This window comes from Galeopterus variegatus, unplaced genomic scaffold, assembly GCF_000696425.1.
Source record: "Galeopterus variegatus unplaced genomic scaffold, G_variegatus-3.0.2 Scaffold939, whole genome shotgun sequence".
NCBI lineage: Eukaryota > Metazoa > Chordata > Mammalia > Dermoptera > Cynocephalidae > Galeopterus > Galeopterus variegatus.
Window position 1 is genome coordinate 20,980 of NW_007727050.1, and position 8,747 is coordinate 29,726.

The 8,747-nt window shown below is 37.2% G+C and overlaps 1 protein-coding gene across 1 annotated transcript in view; it reads left to right on the plus strand.

Annotated features, from left to right (window-relative positions):
- Nucleotides 1–8,747, plus strand: part of LOC103591207 (homeobox-containing protein 1) — a gene marked incomplete at its 5' end in the record, with an annotated part of 58,870 nt that overhangs the window by 10,100 nt on the left and 40,023 nt on the right. The window lies entirely within an intron of this gene.

Genomic DNA, 8,747 nt, shown 5'->3' on the forward strand with positions numbered 1-8,747 from the left:
TGTACCGGACCGGGACCGGCAACGGGATCGCAACCCTCAGTGTTGCTCCCGCGCCTCGCTCAGCCAGTGAGCGGGAACCGGTCTGTATGTGGGATCCGAACCCTCGGGCGGGAGCGCTGCCGCGCTTCCCAAGCGGCGCACTATCCAGTGCGCCACCGGGCCGGCCCCCAACACAAGTATCTTATCCATAGTAGATACTCAGTACTTTTCTAACCTGAATTTGACCTTAGCTTCAGTTTTTTCATCTGAAATGGTATAAGTTAATTAAATGTTTATGAAATATTTGATATATTTAGTGTAGATCCTATAGTAGAATTATCCTTTTAGACCTACGAGGAAGTGATATTTATATAATTTTGTTTTGATGGAGAGTTTTATATGCAATAAGATAAAAATTTTCCAGTTGTACATTTTTATTATCAAATCTGACGAGTAGAATGGTATACTGAATAGAGCATTTGACTCAGGGTCAAAAGTCTTGAACCCTTATTAACTTTGTTCAGGTCACAAACTCAGAGCTATAACTTCCTCAGCTCTAAAATGTAGTTTTTCAGGAGCCAACATGTCATCTAGGACTTTTGCCATCTCTCTTCCTGCCTACTTTATGATTATTTCCCAGCTCATTAATGCCACTACCTGAAAGAGAGGGATATTTAAAATGTTGAAATACAGACCATGATTTTGTTCTTGTGATATAGTTGAAATTAATAGGCTTGCTTAAGGAGAAATTTGGATCTAGTAGCCAAAAGTAAACCATAGGTTATCCATTGACGTTATCATCTGTTCCTTTCCTCGGTGTCTTTATTATAGATAATAGTAGAAGCCATTTATTGAATAATGAAACCTTACTTGCTTGATTGGTTAAAATGAAAGAGTGAGACTTTATTGTCCTAGAGACCTGACATTTACAGTCTGCTTTGTTTTTCTCATCTAGAAATTTTTATTGTTTTTGAAAATTTCTTTAGGCTTACCACATAGCAGATAGGAATCAAAATAATATCTATCTTAAATTATTCTGAAATGGAATATAAAGTTCCTAGCCTTAGAATAATGCCTGTCTTTTCCTAGACTGAATGGGTGAATAAATACATATGCACAGACTGTAAAGCCAGGAAAGTGAGCCTGACTCAAGTCAAAAATTGTTCCATCCTTCACACCATACACCAGGATAAATTCCAAATCAATCAGAAAAGTGAATCTATGTAAAAATAATAGAAGAAAACATTGATTCATAATCTAGAAAAGGGAAAAATGTTTCGTGACTATGACTGAAAACCCAAAAGGAATAATGGAAAGGATTGATAAATATGATTATATAAATTGAAAGGAAAACTTTGGGGAAGGGGAGAACTGAGCAAAGTAAAAAAAGACAAACTGGAAAAAATACTTGCAACTTTTATTATCCCTAACATATAATGAGCTCTTAAAAGAGAGAAGACCAGCAACTCTGTAGAAAAAATGGGCTGAAGATATCAGTAGAAAAATGAATGCAAATGGCTCTGAAACATTTGCAACTTTTATTATCCCTAACATATAATGAGCTCTTAAAAGAGAGAAGACCAGCAGCTCTGTAGAAAAAATGGGCTGAAGATATCAGTAGAAAAATGAATGCAAATGGCTCTGAAACATATGAAAAGATGTTCAACTTAACTCATGACAAGAGACGTTCAAATTAAAACTACTTGGAGAGGGCAAAGCAAGATGGCCAACTAGAGTTGTCTGGTGCTCATCCCGCTCACAAAAAGTGACCAAAACAACAAATGAACAACTATATTTTGACTGGAATGACTGCAGAAATACACTGCAGAGCACCAGAGGAGGTACAAAATCCTTCTGGAGCACAGAAGACTAAGATAGCACCATAAAGAGCAGAGCAAAGCATCCTGCCTCTGCCTCACTGTCTCTCCACAGGGACCGGCTCAGAGTCAGGTGGAGAGAAGATAAGCTAGAAAAAACCCAGCTGTCCCCACTGCTGCCACAAATGCTGGCAATCCCTGCCATAAGAGAGTCCCTCAGTCCTCACAGGCCCCAGATCCAGCTGCACTGCCTCATAGTAGAGGCCCAGGTAGAGCGACCTCCAGCTTCCAGGCCTAAGCAGCGACAGCACAGAGCCGTCTTGAAACCAAACTCTCTGCTAAAGTGCATCCTGCCCTGGGGTCCTGTGAAAATTGACTCCCTATATCCTGAGGCCCCACTTTCATTCTGCAATGTTCACACAGGACCCCAGCCCCAGCTGCCTATATCCTAGGCCAGACAGAAAGACTGAGACTCCAGCATCTGAACTCATGCAGCACTGCCCCCCGCAATGAGAACAGACAGATCTGTTCAGCAGGGAAGCTGCCAATAAGCAGTGGTCCACCACATTCGTATGTACCCATCCTGCACAACCTGCTGAGCCCACACGTTCCCATACTGGCTTGATAACCAGTCTGCTGGTAGCTCTGCCTCTCCCCATGGCCCTCCACAGAGCCACTTGGCCCTGCTATACTAGTGTGCACCTGCTTACTGACCAACAGTGATCATGCAGTGACTTTGCCTCATCATGCCAGGCCTCTACAAAGCTGCTGGACCTAGCTGCACTCTAGCAGGCTTCCTCAGGGCCACAGCTGGTCCAGTGGCCCTCTACAGAGCTTCTGGGCCCTGCTACACTGATGCACAACTACCCTTTACCTGACAGCAGATTGGGCAGCTGCTCTGCATCCAGCTGGTGGCCCATCACAGGGCTGCTGGGCCTTGCTGCACCCTTGTAGGCCTGCTCTGGGCTCAACAGCTCATCTGGCATCATTCCTCAGAGCTGCCAACCCCTGCTGCTTCTGTGCACATCTGCTCCCTGCTTGAGAGTGGATTGGGCAGTGATTTCACTTCCTCCAGCAGGCCTCTATAGAGCCAGCTGGCCCTACTATGGATACCAGCTCCTGGCCAGGCAGTGGCATCTGCTCCTCTGGCAGGCCTTCGCAGAACCACTTGATCCCCCTACCTTGCACCCAGGCATACCTGTATTTAGCCCAAAAGCTGATCAGGCAGCACACCATCCCCTGGAAGAGAGAACCTCAGAGCTACCTGCCCACACCTATACTGATAGCTGGTTGGGAGCAACTCTGTGCCTCAGAGAGACTACCAAATAGCCGGTTGGCTCTCTGTGCCCGTGCATGCCTGGCCAAACAACCAGGCTGGAGTCTCCATCCCAGCAAAACAGAGCCAGTGTTGGTACAGTCTCCCACAGTCTAGGCCACTGAGGCATTTGCAGACATTGCTGAAGAGGATTACAACCAAAGAAACTACACAGAGATTACACTGCTTAATCCACTCAAAACCAAAGCCAATGCAACACATCCAACAGACATCCTAGTACCTACGTACAGGAAAAAGTTATGTAATCTACTCCATAAAATTTCAAAAAGCAACTATTCCATTAGTTGTACAGATATCAACATACAGACACAAGAAACATGGCAAAGCAAAGAAACATGATACTCCCAAAGGAATACAATAACTGTCCAGTAACAGACACCAAAGTACAGGAAAAAGTTATGTAATCTACTCCATAAAATTTCAAAAAGCAACTATTCCATTAGTTGTACAGATATCAACATACAGACACAAGAAACATGACAAAGCAAAGAAACATGATACTCCCAAAGGAATACAATAACTGTCCAGTAACAGACACCAAAGGAAAGGACAGTTATGAAATGCCTATAAAGGAATTTCAAATAACAATCTTAAAGAACTCAACAAGATACAAGACACAAACAATTCAGTGAAGTCAGGAAAATAATTCATGATCTGAATGAGAAATTTATCAAAGATATATCATAAAAAAAGAACCAAACAAAAATCTTACAGCTAATGAATTCAATGAATGAAATAAAAAATACAGTTGAAAGCTTGAACAGCAGACTAAATCAAACAGAAAAATTTCTGAACTTGAGGACAGTTCTTTTGAAATTGCTCAGTCAGAGGAAAAAGAGAGAAACAAGAATGAAAAAGAATGAAGAAAGCCTATGAGACTTATGGGACACTATTAAGTGAGCAAATACTTTAGTAGTAAGTATTTCAGAAGGAAAAGAGATGGAGAAAAGCACAGAAATTCTATTTAATGAAATAACAGCTGAAAACTTCCTAAGTATTGGGAACAATATGGACATTCAGATTCAGGAAGCTTAAAAGTCCCCAATTAGACTCAATTCAAAAAGATCTCCTTTGAGGCACATATATAATCACTGTCAAAAGTCAAAGACAGAGAGAATTCTAAAAGCTCCAGCAAAGCTGTCCTTTGGAAATGAGGGAGGAATAAAGACCTTCCTCAGCAAGCAAAAGCTGAGGGAATTCATCATTACTAGACCAGCCTTACAAGAAATGCTTAAGGGACTACTACAACTACAAATGAAAAGACAATAATTACTAACATGAAAAAGTATAAAACTCACCTGTAGAGGTAAATTCATAATTCAAACTCAGAACACCCCAGTGAAGTAATTATGCTATGTAAATCCTTTAATGCTCTCCTATGAGTTTAAGTTCAAAATGGTAAAAGAAACAACAACTACAGTTAGCAGTCAAGGAACGTACAATAGATACAAATGTAAATTAAGGAACGAAAATATAATTTTTGTGGTGGGGGAAGTCTAGAGTATTTTCATGCAACTAAAGTTAAATTGCTATCAGCTTAAAATAGTTTATCATAACTACAAGACTCTTTATGTTAGCCCCAAGGTATTGACAAAAAAAGAAATTACAGCAGACCCACAAATGAGAAAGAGAAAGAAAATAAAGCTGAGCACCACAGAAAATGACCAATCCACAGAGATAAATAAGAGAAAAATAAAGGAACTAAGAATCTCCAAAACAACCAGAAAACAATTAACAAAATGGCAGGAATAAGTTCTCACATATCGGTAATAACCTTGAATGTAAATGGATTAAAACTCTCCAATTAAAATATAAAGAGTGGCTGAATAGATAAAAACAAAATAAGACCCAACAATATGCTGCTTATAAAAGACTCACCTAACTATTGAAGACTAATAGACTGAAAATGAATGGCTGGAAAAAAATATTTCATGCAAATGAAACCAGTAGGAGTAGCCATACATATATCAAATAAATCGACCTTAAATCAAAAACTGTAAAAAGAGACAAAGAAGGTCATTGTGTAATGATAAAGGGATCAATTCAACAAGAGAATGTAACAATTGTTATTATAGATGTACCCAACAGTGGAGGGCCCAGAAATATAAAGCAAACTTTATTAGACCTAAGGGCAGAGATAGATTACAATTTAGTTATAGTAGGGGACTGTAACCCCATTTTCAACAATGGACAGATCATCTAGATTGAAAATAAGGAAATGTCTGACTTAAACTATACTGGATACCAGCTGGGCCTTATAGACATTTACCGAACATTCTACTCAACAGCTGCAGAATGCACATTTTTCTCAACTGCAGATGGAACATTCCCCAGGATAAGTCATGTGTCAGGCCACGAAACAAGTCTACACAGATTTCAAAACACAGAAATCAGATCAACTATCTTTTCTGACTACACTGGCATAAAAGTAGAAATCAATAAGAAAAACTTTGGAAACTTTAGGAAATTAAACAAACATGCTCCTAAACAGTAATGGGTTAATGAAGAAATTAAAAAGGAAATTTCAAAATTCCTGAGAAAAATGAGAATGGAAACACATCATACCAAAACCTATGGGACACAGCAAATGCATTCTAAGAGGAAAGTTTATAGCAATAAATGCCTATATCAAAAAAGAAATATTTCTAAGAAACTGCTTAAGAATGTACCTAAAAGAACTAAAACTGAACTTAAAATTGCCAGAAAGAGATAAAAAAGCTCAGAGCAGAAATAAATGAAATAGAAACTATACAAACAATTGTAAAGATTGGTGAAACAAAAAGTTGGTTTTTTGACAAGATAAACAAAATTGACAAATCTTTAGCTAGACTAATCAAGAAAGAAAAGACTCAAATAAATAAAATCAGAAATGAAATAGGAGACGTTACAACTGATACCACAGAAATACAAAGCATCAGAAAGAGATTATTACAAACAACTATATGCCAATATATTTGATAACATAAAAGAAATGGGTAAATTCCTGGACAAATACAATCTACCAAGATTAAATTATGAAGAAAAAAAAAAATCTGAACACACAATAACAAGTGAGGAAATTTAATCAGTAATACCAAAGTCTTCCATTAAAGAAAATCCTAGAACCTGATGGCTTCACTGCTGATTTCTATCAAACATTTGAAGAACTAATACCATTTCTCTTCAGCTTATTACAAAAAATGGAGGAGGAGGGAATACTTCTCAACTAATTTTATGAAGCCAGCATTACTCTGATTCCAAAACCAGACAAGGACCCAGCAAAAAAAGAAAATGACAGGCCAGTAGCCCTGATGAACATAAAAGCAAAAATTCTCAACAAGATACTAGCAAACCGAGCCCAACAGCATATTTAAAAGATCATTCACTATGATCAGTGGGATTTATCCTAGGTATTCAAGGATACTCTAACATATGCAAATCAATAAATTTGATATACCACCATTAACAGGAAAAATGACAAAAATCATACAGTCATTTCAATTGACACAGAAAAAGCATTTGATAAAATTCAACATTCCTTCAAAATAAAAACTCTTAACAAACTAGGTTTTGAAGGTATGTACCTCAATAGAGTAAAGGCCGTATATAAGAAACCCACAGCTAACATCATACTGAATGGGGAAGAGCTGAAAGCTTTCCCTCTTAGATCGGGAACAAAACAAGGATGCCCGCTTTTCACCACTTGTGTTCAACATAGTACTGGAAGTCCTCGCCAGAGCAATTAGACAAAATAAAGAAAGAAAAATCATCCAAACTGGAAAGAAGGAAGTCGATTTTTCCCTATTTGCAGATGACATGATCTTAAAATAGAAAACCTGAAGACTCCACCAAAAAACTGTTAGAACTAATAAGCGGGTTCAGTAAAGTTGCAGGATACAAAATGAACATAGAAAAGTCAATAGCATTTCTATATATTAATAGCAAACTATCTGAAAAAGAAATCAAGAAAACAATTCCTTTTACAATAACTACAAAAAATATAAGATACCTAAGAATAAACTTAACCAAGGAGTTGGAAGATCTCTACAATGAAAACTATAAAACTTTGAAGAAAGAAACTGAGGAGGACATAAATAAATGGAAAGATATCCCATCGTTCATGGATTGGAAAAATTAGTTTTGTTAAAATGACTGTACTACCCAAAGCAATCTACAGATTTAATGCAATCCCCAGAGACTGAGGAGGGGAGGGGAATGGGAAAACAGGAAGAGGTTGGCCGACAGAAACAAAATTACAATTAGGTAGGAAGAATAAGTTTTGGTGTTCTGTTGTATAGTAGGGTGACTATGATTAACAGTTAAGATTTGTGTATTACATAATAATACAGGAGAGGCTTTTGAATGTTTTTGCCACAAAAAATGGTGAATGCTAAAGGTAATGGTTATGTTAACTACACTGACCCCATCTTTATACAACATAAATGTATCAAAATATCAGATTATACCCCATAAGCATGTACAGTTACAGTGTATTGATTAAAATAAATAAAAATATTTAAAAACTATATTGAGATACTGTATGGCTCACCTATCACATTGGCAAAAATCAAGTTTGGCAACAATTTTCATTGATTGTGCAGTAGAGAAATGGGCACTCTCATACATTGTTTGTGGAAATACAAAATGGATCAACTTCCCTGGAGGGGAAATGGGCAATATCGGAGAAAACTGCCTATGGGTTTGCCATTTGACCCAACATTTCTGCTTCTAGAAAATTATCTCAAAGACTCAATGGCAAAAATATGAAAAGATGGTAGCACTGTGTGTAATAAGTCAAAATACGGAAGGTGGCCTTTGGCTTATTGGCAGTAGACTGGATGAGTAATTTATAGTACATCCATTCATAAGATGTCAAGGCTCACATAATGGAGTGCTATGCAGATGACAGCAGGAATGAAGAATACCTCTCTATTTAGTGATCTCCAGGATATAATGTTAAGTTTTAAAAAAGGCAGAATCAACTATATATAGTAGGCTATCATTTATGTATTTGTGTGTTTGCTTATAATTTGTTTTTAAATGGAGGAATAAACCATAAAATAAAATGGTTACCAACAGAACAGAAAAAAACAGGTTGGAAGAGACAGAAGGTCTCTGAAAATACCTTGTTTTGATATTGTAACCATGTAAACATTTTACATAATTATAAAACAAAATAAAATTGAAATGGGAAAAAAAATGTGATCCTTAAAAATTAACTAAAATGAAACAAACAAACCTTATACCAACATGGTGACTTAAACACACAAGAATTATATCAGATAACTTTACAACACCATAATTTCACTGTAGTTCCCAAGTGGGATAGAGCTTAAGAATAAAAAGAACTACCAAAATATCTTATACTGTTTTTACTAATTTTGGAAATATAAATGTTGTTATTCACCCATTTTTATTTATTATAGCTAGATAGCTATACAAGTACGAGTATAGATAAAGATAAAACAAGTAATCATGTTAATGTTATTAGGAACCAAGATTTTCAAAGAGAACCAAGAGAACCAAGAGAAAAGAGATAGAAATATATATGAAAAGAATTAAATAAAACAATAATCTTGTGTGTGTGTGTGTGTGTGTGTGTGTGTGTGTGTGTGTGTGTGTGTGTGTGGGGCGCG